Here is a 20,748-nt window from a genome sequence, read left to right as displayed (position 1 = left end):
CTGTATAAACCTGGAAATATCTACGCCGCTATCTGTATAAACATGGACATATCTACACCGCTATCTGTACAAACATGGAAATATCAACACCGCTACCTGTATAAACATGGAAATATCAGCACCGCTATCAGTATGAACATGGAAGTATCTACACCGCCATCTGTATGAACATGGAAATATCTGCACCGCCATCTGTATGAACATATAAATATCTACACCGCCATCTGTTTTAAGATGGAGATATCTACACCGCTATCTGTATAAACATGGAAATATCTACACCGCTATGTGTATAAACATGGAAATATCTACACCGCTATCTGTATAAACATGGAAATATCTACACTGCTACCTGTATAAACATGGAAATATCAGCACCGCTATCTGCATGAACATAGAAATATCTACACCGCCATCTGTATCAACATGGAAAAATCTTCACCGCCATCTGTATGAACATGGATATATCTACACAGCCATCTGTATGAACATGGAAATATCTTCACCGCCATCTGTATGAACATGGATAGGTCTACTCAGCCGTCTGGATGAACATGGAAATATCTACACCGCTATCTGCATGAACATGAAAATATCTTCACAGCCATCTGTAAGAACATGGATATATCTACACAGCCATCTGGATGAACATGGAAATATCTACACCGCTATCTGTATGAACATGGAAATATCTACACCGCTATCTGTATGAACATGTAAATATCTTCAACGCCATCTGTATGAAAATGGATATGTCTACACAGCCGTCTGGATGAACATGGAGATATCTACACCGCTATCTGTATGAACCTGGAAATATCTACACCGCAATCTGTGTAAACATGCATACATCTTCACCGCTATCTGTATAAACATGGAAATATCCACAACGCTATCGGTATGAACATGGAAATATCTACACCGCTATCTGTTTGAACATGGAAATATCTACACAGCTATTTGCATGAAAATGGAAATATCTACACAGCTATCTGCATTTACATGGAAATATCAACACAGCTATCTCTTTGCACATGGAAATAACTAAACCGCTATCTCCATAAACATGGAAATATCTACACCACCATCTGTATGAACAAGGAAATATCTGCACCGCCATATGTATGAACATATAAATATCTACACCGCCATCTGTATTAAGAAGGAGATATCTACACCGCTATCTGTATAAACATGGAAATATCTACACCGCTATCTGTATGAACTTGGAAATATCTACACCGCTACCTATATAAACATGGAAGTATCAGCACCGCTATCAGAATGAACATGGCAATATCTACACGGCTATCTGTATGAACATGGAAATATCTACACCGCTATCTGTATGAACATGGAAATATCTACACCACTATCTGTATGAACATGGAAATAGCTACACATCCATCTGGATGAACATGGAAATATCTGCACCGCTATCAGTATGAACATGGAATTATCTACACCGCTATCTGTATGAACATGGACATATCTACACAGCCATCTGGAAGAACATGGAAATATCTACACCGCTATCTGTGTAAACATGCATAAATCTTTACCGCTATCTGTATAAACATGGAAATATCTACACTGTTATCTTTATGGACATGGAAATATCTACACCGCTAACTGTTTGAACAGGGAAATATATACACCGCTATCTGCATGAAAATGGAAATGTCTACACAGCTCTCTGCATATACATGGAAATATCTACACAGCTATCTCTTTACACATGGAAATAACTACACCGCTATCTGTATGAACATGGAAATATCTACACGGCCATCTGTATGAACATGGAAATATCTGCAACGCCATCTGAATGAACATATAAATATCTACACCGCCATCTGTATTAAGATGGAGATATCTACAACGCTATCTGTATAAACATGGAAATATCTACACCGCTATGTGTATAAACATGGAAATATCTACACCGCTATCTGTATAAACATGGAAATATCTACACCGCTACCTGTATAAACATGGAAATAACAGCACCGCTATCAGTATGAACATGGAAGTATCTACACCGCCATCTGTATGAACATGGAAATATCTTCACCGCCATCTGTATGAACATGGAAATATCTGCACCGCCATCTGTATGAACATATAAATATCTACACCGCCATCTGTATTAAGATGGAGATATCTACACCGCTATCTGTATAAACATCGAAATATCTACACCGCTATGTGTATAAACATGGAAATATCTACACCGCTATCTGTATAAACATGGAAATATCTACACTGCTACCTGTATAAACATGGAAATATCAGCCCCGCTATCTGTATGAACATGGAAATATCTACACCGCCATCTGTATGAACATGGAAAAATCTTCACCGCCATCTGTATGAACATGGATATATCTACACAGCCATCTGTATGAACATGGAAATATCTTCACCGCCATCTGTATGAACATGGATATGTCTACTCAGCCGTCTGGATGAACATGGAAATATCTACACCGCTATCTGTATGAACATGAAAATATCTACACCGCTATCTGTGTAAACATGCATACATCTTCACCGCAATCTGTAAAAACATGGAAATATCCACACCGCTATCTGTATGAACATGGAAATATCTACACCGCTATCTGTTTGAAAATGGAAATATCTACACCGCTATCTGCATGAAAATGGAAATATCTACAAAGCTATCTGCATATACATGGAAATATTTACACAGCTATCTCTTTGCACATGGAAATAACTACACCGCTATCTCTATAAACATGGAAATATCTACACCACCATCTGTATGAACATGGAAATATCTGCACTGCCATCTGTATGAATATATAAATATCTACACCGCCATCTGTATTAAGAAGTAGATATCTACACCGCTATCTGTATAAACATGGAAATATCTACACCGCTATCTGTATGAACATGGAAATATATACACCGCTACCTGTATGAACACGGAAATATGTACACCGCTACCTGTATAAACTTGGAAGTATCAGCAGCGCTATCGGTATGAAAATGGAAATATCTACACAACTATCTGCATATAAATGGAAATATCTACACAGCTATCTCCTTGCACATGGAAATAACTACACCGCTATCTCTATAAACATGGAAATATCTACACCGCCATCTGTATGAACATGGAAATATCTACACCACCATCTGTATTAAGAAGGAGATATCTACACCACTATCTGTATAAACATGGAAATATCTACACCGCAATCTGTATGAACATGGAAATATCTACACCGCTATCTGTATAAACACGGAAATATGTACACCGCTACCTGTATAAACATGGAAGTATCAGCATCGCTATCGGTATGAACATGGCAATATCTACACGGCTATCTGTATGAGCATGGAAATATCTACACCGCTATCTGTATAAACATGGAAATATCTACACCGCTATCTTTATGAACATGGAAATATCTACACTGCTAACTGTTTGAACAGGGAAATATATACACCGCTATCTGCATGAAAATGGAAATATATACACAGATATCTGCTTATACATGGAAATATCTATACAGCTATCTCTTTACACATGGAAATAACTACACCGCTATTCCTATAAACATGGAAATATCTACACCGCCATCTGTATGAACATGGAAATATCTGCACCGCCATCTGTATGATCATATAAATATCTACACCGCCATCTGTATTAAGATGGAGATATCTACTCCGCTATCTGTATAAACATGGAAATATCTACACCAATATCTGTATAAACATGGAAATATCTACACTGCTATCTATTTGAACATGGAAATATCTACACCGCTATCTGCATGAAAATGGAAATATCTACACAGATATCTGCATATACATGGAAATATCTACACAGCTATCTCTTTGCACATGGAAATATCTACACCGCTATCTCTATAAACATGGAAATATCTACACCGCTATCTGTATGAACATGGAAATATCTGCACGGCCATCTGTATGAACATATAAATTTCTACACCGCCATCTGTATTAAGATGGAGACATCTACACCGCTATCTGTATAAACTTGGAAAAACCTACACCGCTATCTGTATAAGCATGGAAATATCTACACGGCTACCTGTATAAACATGGAAATATCAGCACCGCTATCTGTATGCACATATAAATATTTACACCGCCATCTGTATTAAGATGGAGATATCTTCACCGCTATCTGTATAAACCTGGAAATATCTACGCCGCTATCTGTATAAACATGGACATATCTACACCGCTATCTGTACAAACATGGAAATATCAACACCGCTACCTGTATAAACATGGAAATATCAGCACCGCTATCAGTATGAACATGGAAGTATCTACACCGCCATCTGTATGAACATGGAAATATCTGCACCGCCATCTGTATGAACATATAAATATCTACACCGCCATCTGTTTTAAGATGGAGATATCTACACCGCTATCTGTATAAACATGGAAATATCTACACCGCTATGTGTATAAACATGGAAATATCTACACCGCTATCTGTATAAACATGGAAATATCTACACTGCTACCTGTATAAACATGGAAATATCAGCACCGCCATCTGCATGAACATAGAAATATCTACACCGCCATCTGTATGAACATGGAAAAATCTTCACAGCCATCTGTATGAACATGGATATATCTACACAGCCATCTGTATGAACATGGAAATATCTTCACCGCCATCTGTATGAACATGGATAGGTCTACTCAGCCGTCTGGATGAACATGGAAATATCTACACCGCTATCTGCATGAACATGAAAATATCTTCACCGCTATCTGTGTAAACATGCATACATCTTCACCGCTATCTGTAAAAACATGGAAATATCCACACCGCTATCTGTATGAACATGGAAATATCAACACCGCTATCAGTTTGAAAATGGAAATATCTACAAAGCTATCTGCATATACATGGAAATATTTACACAGCTATCTCTTTGCACATGGAAATAACTACACCGCTATCTCTGTAAACATGGAAATATCTGCACCGCTATCTGTATAAACATGGAAATATCTCCACCGCTATCTGTATGAACATGGAAATATCTACACCGCTATCTGTATGAACATGGAAATATCTTCACAGCCATCTGTAAGAACATGGATATATCTACACAGCCATCTGGATGAACATGGAAATATCTACACCGCTATCTGTATGAACATGGAAATATCTACACCGCTATCTGTATGAACATGTAAATATCTTCAACGCCATCTGTATGAAAATGGATATGTCTACACAGCCGTCTGGATGAACATGGAGATATCTACACCGCTATCTGTATGAACCTGGAAATATCTACACCGCAATCTGTGTAAACATGCATACATCTTCACCGCTATCTGTATAAACATGGAAATATCCACAACGCTATCGGTATGAACATGGAAATATCTACACCGCTATCTGTTTGAACATGGAAATATCTACACAGCTATTTGCATGAAAATGGAAATATCTACACAGCTATCTGCATTTACATGGAAATATCAACACAGCTATCTCTTTGCACATGGAAATAACTAAACCGCTATCTCCATAAACATGGAAATATCTACACCACCATCTGTATGAACAAGGAAATATCTGCACCGCCATATGTATGAACATATAAATATCTACACCGCCATCTGTATTAAGAAGGAGATATCTACACCGCTATCTGTATCAACATGGAAATATCTACACCGCTATCTGTATGAACTTGGAAATATCTACACCGCTGCCTATATAAACATGGAAGTATCAGCACCGCTATCAGAATGAACATGGCAATATCTACACGGCTATCTGTATGAACATGGAAATATCTACACCGCTATCTGTATGAACATGGAAATATCTACACCACTATCTGTATGAACATGGAAATAGCTACACATCCATCTGGATGAACATGGAAATATCTGCACCGCTATCTGTATGAACATGGAAATATCTACACCGCTATCTGTATGAACATGGACATATCTACACAGCCATCTGGAAGAACATGGAAATATCTACACCGCTATCTGTGTAAACATGCATAAATCTTTACCGCTATCTGTATAAACATGGAAATATCTACACTGTTATCTTTATGGACATGGAAATATCTACACCGCTAACTGTTTGAACAGGGAAATATATACACCGCTATCTGCATGAAAATGGAAATGTCTACACAGCTCTCTGCATATACATGGAAATATCTACACAGCTATCTCTTTACACATGGAAATAACTACACCGCTATCTGTATGAACATGGAAATATCTACACGGCCATCTGTATGAACATGGAAATATCTGCAACGCCATCTGAATGAACATATAAATATCTACACCGCCATCTGTATTAAGATGGAGATATCTACAACGCTATCTGTATAAACATGGAAATATCTACACCGCTATGTGTATAAACATGGAAATATCTACACCGCTATCTGTATAAACATGGAAATATCTACACCGCTACCTGTATAAACATGGAAATAACAGCACCGCTATCAGTATGAACATGGAAGTATCTACACCGCCATCTGTATGAACATGGAAATATCTTCACCGCCATCTGTATGAACATGGAAATATCTGCACCGCCATCTGTATGAACATATAAATATCTACACCGCCATCTGTATTAAGATGGAGATATCTACACCGCTATCTGTATAAACATCGAAATATCTACACCGCTATGTGTATAAACATGGAAATATCTACACCGCTATCTGTATAAACATGGAAATATCTACACTGCTACCTGTATAAACATGGAAATATCAGCCCCGCTATCTGTATGAACATGGAAATATCTACACCGCCATCTGTATGAACATGGAAAAATCTTCACCGCCATCTGTATGAACATGGATATATCTACACAGCCATCTGTATGAACATGGAAATATCTTCACCGCCATCTGTATGAACATGGATATGTCTACTCAGCCGTCTGGATGAACATGGAAATATCTACACCGCTATCTGTATGAACATGAAAATATCTACACCGCTATCAGTGTAAACATGCATACATCTTCACCGCAATCTGTAAAAACATGGAAATATCCACACCGCTATCTGTATGAACATGGAAATATCTACACCGCTATCTGTTTGAAAATGGAAATATCTACACCGCTATCTGCATGAAAATGGAAATATCTACAAAGCTATCTGCATATACATGGAAATATTTACACAGCTATCTCTTTGCACATGGAAATAACTACACCGCTATCTCTATAAACATGGAAATATCTACACCACCATCTGTATGAACATGGAAATATCTGCACTGCCATCTGTATGAATATATAAATATCTACACCGCCATCTGTATTAAGAAGTAGATATCTACACCGCTATCTGTATAAACATGGAAATATCTACACCGCTATCTGTATGAACATGGAAATATATACACCGCTACCTGTATGAACACGGAAATATGTACACCGCTACCTGTATAAACTTGGAAGTATCAGCAGCGCTATCGGTATGAAAATGGAAATATCTACACAACTATCTGCATATAAATGGAAATATCTACACAGCTATCTCCTTGCACATGGAAATAACTACACCGCTATCTCTATAAACATGGAAATATCTACACCGCCATCTGTATGAACATGGAAATATCTACACCACCATCTGTATTAAGAAGGAGATATCTACACCACTATCTGTATAAACATGGAAATATCTACACCGCAATCTGTATGAACATGGAAATATCTACACCGCTATCTGTATAAACACGGAAATATGTACACCGCTACCTGTATAAACATGGAAGTATCAGCATCGCTATCGGTATGAACATGGCAATATCTACACGGCTATCTGTATGAGCATGGAAATATCTACACCGCTATCTGTATAAACATGGAAATATCTACACCGCTATCTTTATGAACATGGAAATATCTACACTGCTAACTGTTTGAACAGGGAAATATATACACCGCTATCTGCATGAAAATGGAAATATATACACAGATATCTGCTTATACATGGAAATATCTATACAGCTATCTCTTTACACATGGAAATAACTACACCGCTATCTCTATAAACATGGAAATATCTACACCGCCATCTGTATGAACATGGAAATATCTGCACCGCCATCTGTATGATCATATAAATATCTACACCGCCATCTGTATTAAGATGGAGATATCTACTCCGCTATCTGTATAAACATGGAAATATCTACACCAATATCTGTATAAACATGGAAATATCTACACTGCTATCTATTTGAACATGGAAATATCTACACCGCTATCTGCATGAAAATGGAAATATCTACACAGATATCTGCATATACATGGAAATATCTACACATCTATCTCTTTGCACATGGAAATATCTACACCGCTATCTCTATAAACATGGAAATATCTACACCGCTATCTGTATGAACATGGAAATATCTTCACCGCCATCTGTATGAACATGGATATATCTACACAGCCATCTGGATGAACATGGAAATATCTACACCGCTATCTGTGTAAACATGCATACATCTTCACCGCTATCTGCATGAAAATGGAAATATCTACACAGCTATCTGCATATACATGGAAATATCTACAAAGCTATCTCTTTACACATGGAAATAACTACACTGCTATCTCTATTCATGGAAATATCTACACCGCCATCTGTATGAACATGGAAATATCTGCACGGCCATCTGTATGAACATATAAATTTCTACACCGCCATCTGTATTAAGATGGAGACATCTACACCGCTATCTGTATAAACTTGGAAAAACCTACACCGCTATCTGTATAAGCATGGAAATATCTACACGGCTACCTGTATAAACATGGAAATATCAGCACCGCTATCTGTATGCACATATAAATATTTACACCGCCATCTGTATTAAGATGGAGATATCTTCACCGCTATCTGTATAAACCTGGAAATATCTACGCCGCTATCTGTATAAACATGGACATATCTACACCGCTATCTGTACAAACATGGAAATATCAACACCGCTACCTGTATAAACATGGAAATATCAGCACCGCTATCAGTATGAACATGGAAGTATCTACACCGCCATCTGTATGAACATGGAAATATCTGCACCGCCATCTGTATGAACATATAAATATCTACACCGCCATCTGTTTTAAGATGGAGATATCTACACCGCTATCTGTATAAACATGGAAATATCTACACCGCTATGTGTATAAACATGGAAATATCTACACCGCTATCTGTATAAACATGGAAATATCTACACTGCTACCTGTATAAACATGGAAATATCAGCACCGCTATCTGCATGAACATAGAAATATCTACACCGCCATCTGTATCAACATGGAAAAATCTTCACCGCCATCTGTATGAACATGGATATATCTACACAGCCATCTGTATGAACATGGAAATATCTTCACCGCCATCTGTATGAACATGGATAGGTCTACTCAGCCGTCTGGATGAACATGGAAATATCTACACCGCTATCTGCATGAACATGAAAATATCTTCACAGCCATCTGTAAGAACATGGATATATCTACACAGCCATCTGGATGAACATGGAAATATCTACACCGCTATCTGTATGAACATGGAAATATCTACACCGCTATCTGTATGAACATGTAAATATCTTCAACGCCATCTGTATGAAAATGGATATGTCTACACAGCCGTCTGGATGAACATGGAGATATCTACACCGCTATCTGTATGAACCTGGAAATATCTACACCGCAATCTGTGTAAACATGCATACATCTTCACCGCTATCTGTATAAACATGGAAATATCCACAACGCTATCGGTATGAACATGGAAATATCTACACCGCTATCTGTTTGAACATGGAAATATCTACACAGCTATTTGCATGAAAATGGAAATATCTACACAGCTATCTGCATTTACATGGAAATATCAACACAGCTATCTCTTTGCACATGGAAATAACTAAACCGCTATCTCCATAAACATGGAAATATCTACACCACCATCTGTATGAACAAGGAAATATCTGCACCGCCATATGTATGAACATATAAATATCTACACCGCCATCTGTATTAAGAAGGAGATATCTACACCGCTATCTGTATCAACATGGAAATATCTACACCGCTATCTGTATGAACTTGGAAATATCTACACCGCTACCTATATAAACATGGAAGTATCAGCACCGCTATCAGAATGAACATGGCAATATCTACACGGCTATCTGTATGAACATGGAAATATCTACACCGCTATCTGTATGAACATGGAAATATCTACACCACTATCTGTATGAACATGGAAATAGCTACACATCCATCTGGATGAACATGGAAATATCTGCACCGCTATCAGTATGAACATGGAATTATCTACACCGCTATCTGTATGAACATGGACATATCTACACAGCCATCTGGAAGAACATGGAAATATCTACACCGCTATCTGTGTAAACATGCATAAATCTTTACCGCTATCTGTATAAACATGGAAATATCTACACTGTTATCTTTATGGACATGGAAATATCTACACCGCTAACTGTTTGAACAGGGAAATATATACACCGCTATCTGCATGAAAATGGAAATGTCTACACAGCTCTCTGCATATACATGGAAATATCTACACAGCTATCTCTTTACACATGGAAATAACTACACCGCTATCTGTATGAACATGGAAATATCTACACGGCCATCTGTATGAACATGGAAATATCTGCAACGCCATCTGAATGAACATATAAATATCTACACCGCCATCTGTATTAAGATGGAGATATCTACAACGCTATCTGTATAAACATGGAAATATCTACACCGCTATGTGTATAAACATGGAAATATCTACACCGCTATCTGTATAAACATGGAAATATCTACACCGCTACCTGTATAAACATGGAAATAACAGCACCGCTATCAGTATGAACATGGAAGTATCTACACCGCCATCTGTATGAACATGGAAATATCTTCACCGCCATCTGTATGAACATGGAAATATCTGCACCGCCATCTGTATGAACATATAAATATCTACACCGCCATCTGTATTAAGATGGAGATATCTACACCGCTATCTGTATAAACATCGAAATATCTACACCGCTATGTGTATAAACATGGAAATATCTACACCGCTATCTGTATAAACATGGAAATATCTACACTGCTACCTGTATAAACATGGAAATATCAGCCCCGCTATCTGTATGAACATGGAAATATCTACACCGCCATCTGTATGAACATGGAAAAATCTTCACCGCCATCTGTATGAACATGGATATATCTACACAGCCATCTGTATGAACATGGAAATATCTTCACCGCCATCTGTATGAACATGGATATGTCTACTCAGCCGTCTGGATGAACATGGAAATATCTACACCGCTATCTGTATGAACATGAAAATATCTACACCGCTATCTGTGTAAACATGCATACATCTTCACCGCAATCTGTAAAAACATGGAAATATCCACACCGCTATCTGTATGAACATGGAAATATCTACACCGCTATCTGTTTGAAAATGGAAATATCTACACCGCTATCTGCATGAAAATGGAAATATCTACAAAGCTATCTGCATATACATGGAAATATTTACACAGCTATCTCTTTGCACATGGAAATAACTACACCGCTATCTCTATAAACATGGAAATATCTACACCACCATCTGTATGAACATGGAAATATCTGCACTGCCATCTGTATGAATATATAAATATCTACACCGCCATCTGTATTAAGAAGTAGATATCTACACCGCTATCTGTATAAACATGGAAATATCTACACCGCTATCTGTATGAACATGGAAATATATACACCGCTACCTGTATGAACACGGAAATATGTACACCGCTACCTGTATAAACTTGGAAGTATCAGCAGCGCTATCGGTATGAAAATGGAAATATCTACACAACTATCTGCATATAAATGGAAATATCTACACAGCTATCTCCTTGCACATGGAAATAACTACACCGCTATCTCTATAAACATGGAAATATCTACACCGCCATCTGTATGAACATGGAAATATCTACACCACCATCTGTATTAAGAAGGAGATATCTACACCACTATCTGTATAAACATGGAAATATCTACACCGCAATCTGTATGAACATGGAAATATCTACACCGCTATCTGTATAAACACGGAAATATGTACACCGCTACCTGTATAAACATGGAAGTATCAGCATCGCTATCGGTATGAACATGGCAATATCTACACGGCTATCTGTATGAGCATGGAAATATCTACACCGCTATCTGTATAAACATGGAAATATCTACACCGCTATCTTTATGAACATGGAAATATCTACAATGCTAACTGTTTGAACAGGGAAATATATACACCGCTATCTGCATGAAAATGGAAATATATACACAGATATCTGCTTATACATGGAAATATCTATACAGCTATCTCTTTACACATGGAAATAACTACACCGCTATTCCTATAAACAGGGAAATATCTACACCGCCATCTGTATGAACATGGAAATATCTGCACCGCCATCTGTATGATCATATAAATATCTACACCGCCATCTGTATTAAGATGGAGATATCTACTCCGCTATCTGTATAAACATGGAAATATCTACACCAATATCTGTATAAACATGGAAATATCTACACTGCTATCTATTTGAACATGGAAATATCTACACCGCTATCTGCATGAAAATGGAAATATCTACACAGATATCTGCATATACATGGAAATATCTACACAGCTATCTCTTTGCACATGGAAATATCTACACCGCTATCTCTATAAACATGGAAATATCTACACCGCTATCTGTATGAACATGGAAATATCTTCACCGCCATCTGTATGAACATGGATATATCTACACAGCCATCTGGATGAACATGGAAATATCTACACCGCCATCTGTGTAAACATGCATACATCTTCACCGCTATCTGCATGAAAATGGAAATATCTACACAGCTATCTGCATATACATGGAAATATCTACAAAGCTATCTCTTTACACATGGAAATAACTACACTGCTATCTCTATTCATGGAAATATCTACACCGCCATCTGTTTGAACATGGAAATATCTGCACGGCCATCTGTATGAACATATAAATTTCTACACCGCCATCTGTATTAAGATGGAGACATCTACACCGCTATCTGTATAAACTTGGAAAAACCTACACCGCTATCTGTATAAGCATGGAAATATCTACACGGCTACCTGTATAAACATGGAAATATCAGCACCGCTATCTGTATGCACATATAAATATTTACACCGCCATCTGTATTAAGATGGAGATATCTTCACCGCTATCTGTATAAACCTGGAAATATCTACGCCGCTATCTGTATAGACATGGACATATCTACACCGCTATCTGTACAAACATGGAAATATCAACACCGCTACCTGTATAAACATGGAAATATCAGCACCGCTATCAGTATGAACATGGAAGTATCTACACCGCCATCTGTATGAACATGGAAATATCTGCACCGCCATCTGTATGAACATATAAATATCTACACCGCCATCTGTTTTAAGATGGAGATATCTACACCGCTATCTGTATAAACATGGAAATATCTACACCGCTATGTGTATAAACATGGAAATATCTACACCGCTATCTGTATAAACATGGAAATATCTACACTGCTACCTGTATAAACATGGAAATATCAGCACCGCTATCTGCATGAACATAGAAATATCTACACCGCCATCTGTATCAACATGGAAAAATCTTCACCGCCATCTGTATGAACATGGATATATCTACACAGCCATCTGTATGAACATGGAAATATCTTCACCGCCATCTGTATGAACATGGATAGGTCTACTCAGCCGTCTGGATGAACATGGAAATATCTACACCGCTATCTGCATGAACATGAAAATATCTTCACCGCTATCTGTGTAAACATGCATACATCTTCACCGCTATCTGTAAAAACATGGAAATATCCACACCGCTATCTGTATGAACATGGAAATATCAACACCGCTATCAGTTTGAAAATGGAAATATCTACAAAGCTATCTGCATATACATGGAAATATTTACACAGCTATCTCTTTGCACATGGAAATAACTACACTGCTATCTCTATAAACATGGAAATATCTGCACCGCTATCTGTATAAACATGGAAATATCTCCACTGCTATCTGTATGAACATGGAAATATCTACACCGCTATCTGTATAAACACGGAAATATGTACACCGCTACCTGTATAAACATGGAAGTATCAGCACCGCTATCAGTATGAACATGGAAGTATCTACACCGCCATCTGTATGAACATGGAAATATCTTCACCGCCATCTGTAGGAACATGGATATATCTACAAAGCCATCTGTATGAACATGGAAATATCTACACCGCTATCTGTATGAACATGGAAATATCTTCTCCGCCATCTGTAAGAACATAGATATATCTACACAGCCATCTGTATGAACATGGAAATATCTACACCGCTATCTGTATGAACATAGAAATATCTACACCGCTATCTGTGTAAACATGTATACATCTTCACCGCTATCTGCATGAAAATGGAAATATCTACACAGCTATCTGCATATACATTGAAATATCTACAAAGCTATCTCTTTACACATGGAAATAACTTCACTGCTATCTCTATAAACATGGAAATATCTACACCGCCATCTGTATGAAAAAGGAAATATCTGCACCGACATCTGTATGAACATATCAATATCTAAACCGCCATCTGTATTAAGATGGAGATATCTACACCGCTATCTGTATAAACTTGGAAATAACTACACTGCTATCTGTATAAACATGGAAATATCTATGCCGCTTTCTGTATAAACAAGGGAATATCTACACTGCTACCTGTATAAACATGGAAATATCAGCTCCGCTATCTGTATGAACATGGAAATATCTACACTGCCATTTCTATGAACATGGAAATATCTTCACCGCCATCTGTAGGAACATGGATATATCTACACAGCCATCTGTATGAACATGGAAATATCTACACCGCTATCTGTATGAACATGGAAATATCTAAACCGCTATCTGTATGAACATGGAAATATCTTCACCGCCATCTGTATGAACATGGATATGTCTACACAGCCATCTGTATGAACATTTAAATATCTACACCGCCATCTGTATTAAGATGGAGATATCTACACAACTATCTGCATAAACATGGAAATATCTACACCGCTATCTGTACAAACATGGAAATATCTACACCGCTATGTGTATAAACATGGAAATATCTACACCGCTATCTGTATAAACATGGAAATATCTACACCGCTACCTGTATAAACATGGAAATATCAGCACCTCTATCAGTATGAACATGGAATTTTCTACACCGCCATCTGTATGAACATGGAAATATCTTCACCGCCATACGTATGAACATGGAAATATCTGCACCGCCAACTGTATGAACATATAAATATCTACAACGCCATCTGTATTAAGATGGAGATATCTACACCGCTATCTGTATAAACATGGAAATATCTACACCGCTATCTGTATAAACATGGAAATATCTACACCGCTATCTGTATAAACATGGAAATATCTTCACCGCTACCTGTATAAACATGGAAATATCAGCACCGCTATCTGTATGAACATGGAAATATCTACACCACCGTCTGTATGAACATGGAAATATCCTCACCGCCATCTGTATGAACATGGATATATCTATACAGCCATCTGTATGAACATGGAAATATCTTCACCACCATCTGTATGAACATGGATATGTCTACACAGCCGTCTGGATGAACATGGAAATATCTACACCGCTATCTGTGTAAACATGCATACATCTTCACCGCTATCTGTATAAACATGGAAATATCTACACCGCTATCTGTATGAACATGGAAATATCTACACCGCTATCTGTTTGAACATGGAAATATCTACACCGCTATCTGCATGAAAATGGAAATATCTACACAGCTATCTGCATATACATGGAAATATCTACACAGCTATCTCTTTACACATGGAAATAACTACACCACTATCTGTATGAAAATGGAAATATCTACACCGCCGTCTGTATGAACATGGAAATACCTGCACAGCCATCTGTATGAACATATAAATATCTACACCGCCATCTGTATTAAGATGGAGATATCTACACCGCTATCTGTATGCACATGGAAATATCTACACCGCTATCTGTATGAACATGGAAATATCTACACCGCTCTCTGTATGAACATGGAAATATCTTCACCGCCATCTGTATGAACATGGAAATATCTAAACCGCTATCTGTGTAAACATGCATACACCTTCACCGCTATCTGTATAAACATGGAAATATGTACACCGCTACCTGTATAAACATGGAAGTATCAGCACCGCTATCGGTATAAACATGGCAATATCTACACGGCTATCTGTATGAACATGGATATATCTACACAGCCATCTGTATGAACATGGAAATATCTACCCCGCTATCTGTATGAACATGGAAATATCTACACCGCTACCTGTATGAACATGGAAATATCTTCAACGCCATCTTTCTGAACATGGATATGTCTACACAGCCATCTGGATGAACATGGAAATATCTACACCGCTATCTGTATGAACATGGAAATATCTACACCGCTAACTGTGTAAACATGCATACATCTTCACCGCTATCTGTATAAACATGGAAATATCTACACCGCTATCTGTATAAACATGGAAATATCTACACTGCTACCTGTATAAACATGGAAATATCAGCACCGCTATCTGTATGAACATGGAAATATCTACACAGCCATCTGGATGAACATGGAAATATCTACACCGCTATCTGTATGAACATGGAAATAGCTACACCGCTATCTGTATGAACATGGAAATATCTACACCGCTATCTGTATGAACATGGAAATATCTACACCGCTATCTGTATGAACATGGAAATATCTACACCGCTATCTGTATGATCATGGAAATATCTTCACCGCCATCTGTATGAACATGGATATAACTACACAGCCATCTGGATGAACATGGAAATATCTACACCGCTATATGTATGAACATGGAAATAGCTACACCGCTATCTGTATGAACATGGAAATATCTACACCGCTATCTGTATGAACATGGAAATATCTACACCGCTATCTGTATGAACATGGAAATAACTTCACCGCCATCTGTATGAACATGGATATATCTACATAGACATCTGGATGAACATGAAAATATCTACACCGCTATCTGTATGAACATGGAAATATCTACACCACTATCTGTGTAAACATGCATACACCTTCACCGCTATCTGTATAAACATGGAAATATCTACACCGCTATCTGTATGAACATGGAAATATCTACACCGCTATCTGTTTGAACATGGAAATATCTACTCGGCTATCTGCATGAAAATGGAAATATCTACACACCAATCTGCATATACATGGAAATATCTACAAAGCTATTTCTTTACACATGGAAATAACTACACCGCTATCTCTATTAACATGGAAATATCTACACCGCCATCTGTAAGAACATGGAAATATCTGCACCGCCATCTGTATGAACATATAAATATCTACACCGCCATCTGTATTAAGATGGAGATATCTACACCGCTATCTGTATAAACATGGAAATATCTACACCGCTATCTGTATAAACATGGAAATATCAGCACCGCTATCTGTATAAACATGGAAATATCTACAGAGCCATCTGGATGAACATGGAAATATCTACACCGCTATCTGTATGAACATAGAAATAGCTACACTGCTATCTGTATGAACATGGAAATATCTACACCACTATCTGTATGAACATAGATATATCTACACCGCTATCTGTATGAACATGGAAATATCTTCACCGCCATCTGTATGAATATGGATATATCTACACAGCCATCTGGATGAACATGGAAATATCTACACCGCAATCTGTATGAACATAGAAAGATCGACACCTCTATCTCTATGAACATGGAAAGATCTACACTGCTGTCTGTATGAACATGGAAATATCTTCACTGACATCTGTATGAACATGGATATTTCTACACAGCCATCTGGATGAACATGGAAATATCTACACCGCTACCTGAATGAACATGGAAATATCTACACCGCTATCTGTGTAAACATGTATACATCTTCACCACTATCTGTTTAAACATGGAAATATCTACACTGCTATCTGTATGAACATGGAAATATCTACACCGCTATCTGTATAAACATAGAAATATCTACACCGCTATCTGTATAAACATGGAAATATCTACACCGCTATCTGAATGAACATGGAAATATCTACACCGCTATCTGTTTGAACATGGAAATATCTACACCGCTATCTGGATGAAAATGGAAATATCTACACAGCTATCTGCATATACATGGAAATATCTACAAAGCTATTTCTTTACACATGGAAATAACTACACCGCTATCTCTATAAACATGGAAATATCTACACCGCCATCTGTATGAACATGGAAATATCTGCACCGCTATCTGTATGAACATGGAAATAGCTACACCGCTATCTGTATGAATATGGAAATATCTACACCGCTATCTGTATGAACATGGAAATATCTACACCGCTATCTGTATGAACATGGAAATATCTACACCGCTATCTGTATGAACATGGAAATATCTTCACCGCCATCCTTATGAACATGGATATATCTACACAGCCTTCTGGATGAACATGGAAATATCTACACCGCTATCTGTATGAACATGGAAATATCTACACCGCTATCTGTATGAACATGGAAATATCTACACCACTATCTGCATGAACATGGAAATATTTACACCGCTATCTGTATGAACATGGAAATATCTACACCACTATCTGTGCAAACATGCATACATCTTCACCGCTATCTGTATAAACATGGAAATATCTACACCGCTATCTGTATGAACATGGAAATATCTACACCGCTATCTGTTTGAACATGGAAATATCTACACCGCTATCTGCATGAAAATGGAAATATCTACACAGCTATCTGCATATACACGGAAATATCTACAAAGCTATTCCTTTACACATGGAAATAACTACACCGCTATCTCTATAAACATGGAAATATCTACACCACCATCTGCATGAACATGGAAATATCTGCACCGCCATCTGAATGAACATATAAATATCTACACAGCCATCTGTATGAAGATGGAGATATCTACACCGCTATCTGTATAAACATGGAAATATCTACACAGCAATCAGTATGAACATGGAAATATCTACACCGCTATCTGTTTGAACATGGAAATATCTACACCACTGTCTGCATGAAAATGGAAATATCTACAAAGCTATCTGCATATACGTGGAAATATCTATACAGCTATCTCTTTACACATGGAAATAACTACACCGATATCTCTATAAACATGGAAATATCTACACCGCCATCTGTATGAACATGGAAATATCTGCACCGCCATCTGTATGATCATATAAATATCTACACCGCCATCTGTATTAAGATGGAGATATCTACTCCGCTATCTGTATAAACATGGAAATATCTACACCGATATCTGTATAAACATGGAAATATCTACACAGCTATCTGTATGAACATGGAAATATCTTCACCGCCATCTGTATGAACATGGATTTATCTACACACCCATCTGGATGAACATGGAAATATCTACACCGCTATCTGTATGAACATGGAAATAGCTACACCGCTATCTGTATGAACATGGAAATATCTACACCGCTATCTGTATGAACATGGAAATATCTTCACCGCCATCTGTATGAACACGGATTTATCTACACACCCATCTGGATGAACATGGAAATATCTACACCGCTATCTGTATGAACATGGAAATAGCTACACCGCTATCTGTATGAACATGGAAATATCTACACCGCTATCTGTATGAACATGGAAATATCTACACCGCTATCTGTATGAACATGGAAATATCTACACCGCTACCTGTATCAACATGGAAATATCAGCACCGCTATCTGTATGAACATGGAAATATCTACACAGCCTTCTGGATGAACATGGAAATATCTACACCGCTATCTGTATGAACATGGAAATATCTGCACCGCTATCTGTATGAACATGGAAATATCTACACCACTATCTGTATGAACATGGAAATATTTACACCGCTATCTGTATGAACATGGAAATATCTACACCACTATCTGTGCAAACATGCATACATCTTCACCGCTATCTGTATAAACATGGAAATATCTACACCGCTATCTGTATGAACATGGAAATATCTACACCGCTAACTGAACATGGAAATATCTACACCGCTATCTGCATGAAAATGGAAATATTTACACAGCTATCTGCATATACACGGAAATATCTGAAAAGCTATTTCTTTACACATGGAAATAACTACACCGCTATCTCTATAAACATGGAAATATCTACACCACCATCTGTGTGAACATGGAAATATCTGCACTGCCATCTGAATGAACATATAAATATTTACACCGCCATCTGTATTAAGATGGGGATATCTACACCGCTATCTGTATAAACATGGAAATATCTACACCGCTATCTGTATAAACATGGAAATAT

The sequence above is a fragment of the Gorilla gorilla genome, chromosome 19 (assembly GCF_029281585.2).
Source record: "Gorilla gorilla gorilla isolate KB3781 chromosome 19, NHGRI_mGorGor1-v2.1_pri, whole genome shotgun sequence".
NCBI lineage: Eukaryota > Metazoa > Chordata > Mammalia > Primates > Hominidae > Gorilla > Gorilla gorilla.
Note: the sequence above shows the minus strand (reverse complement) of the source record.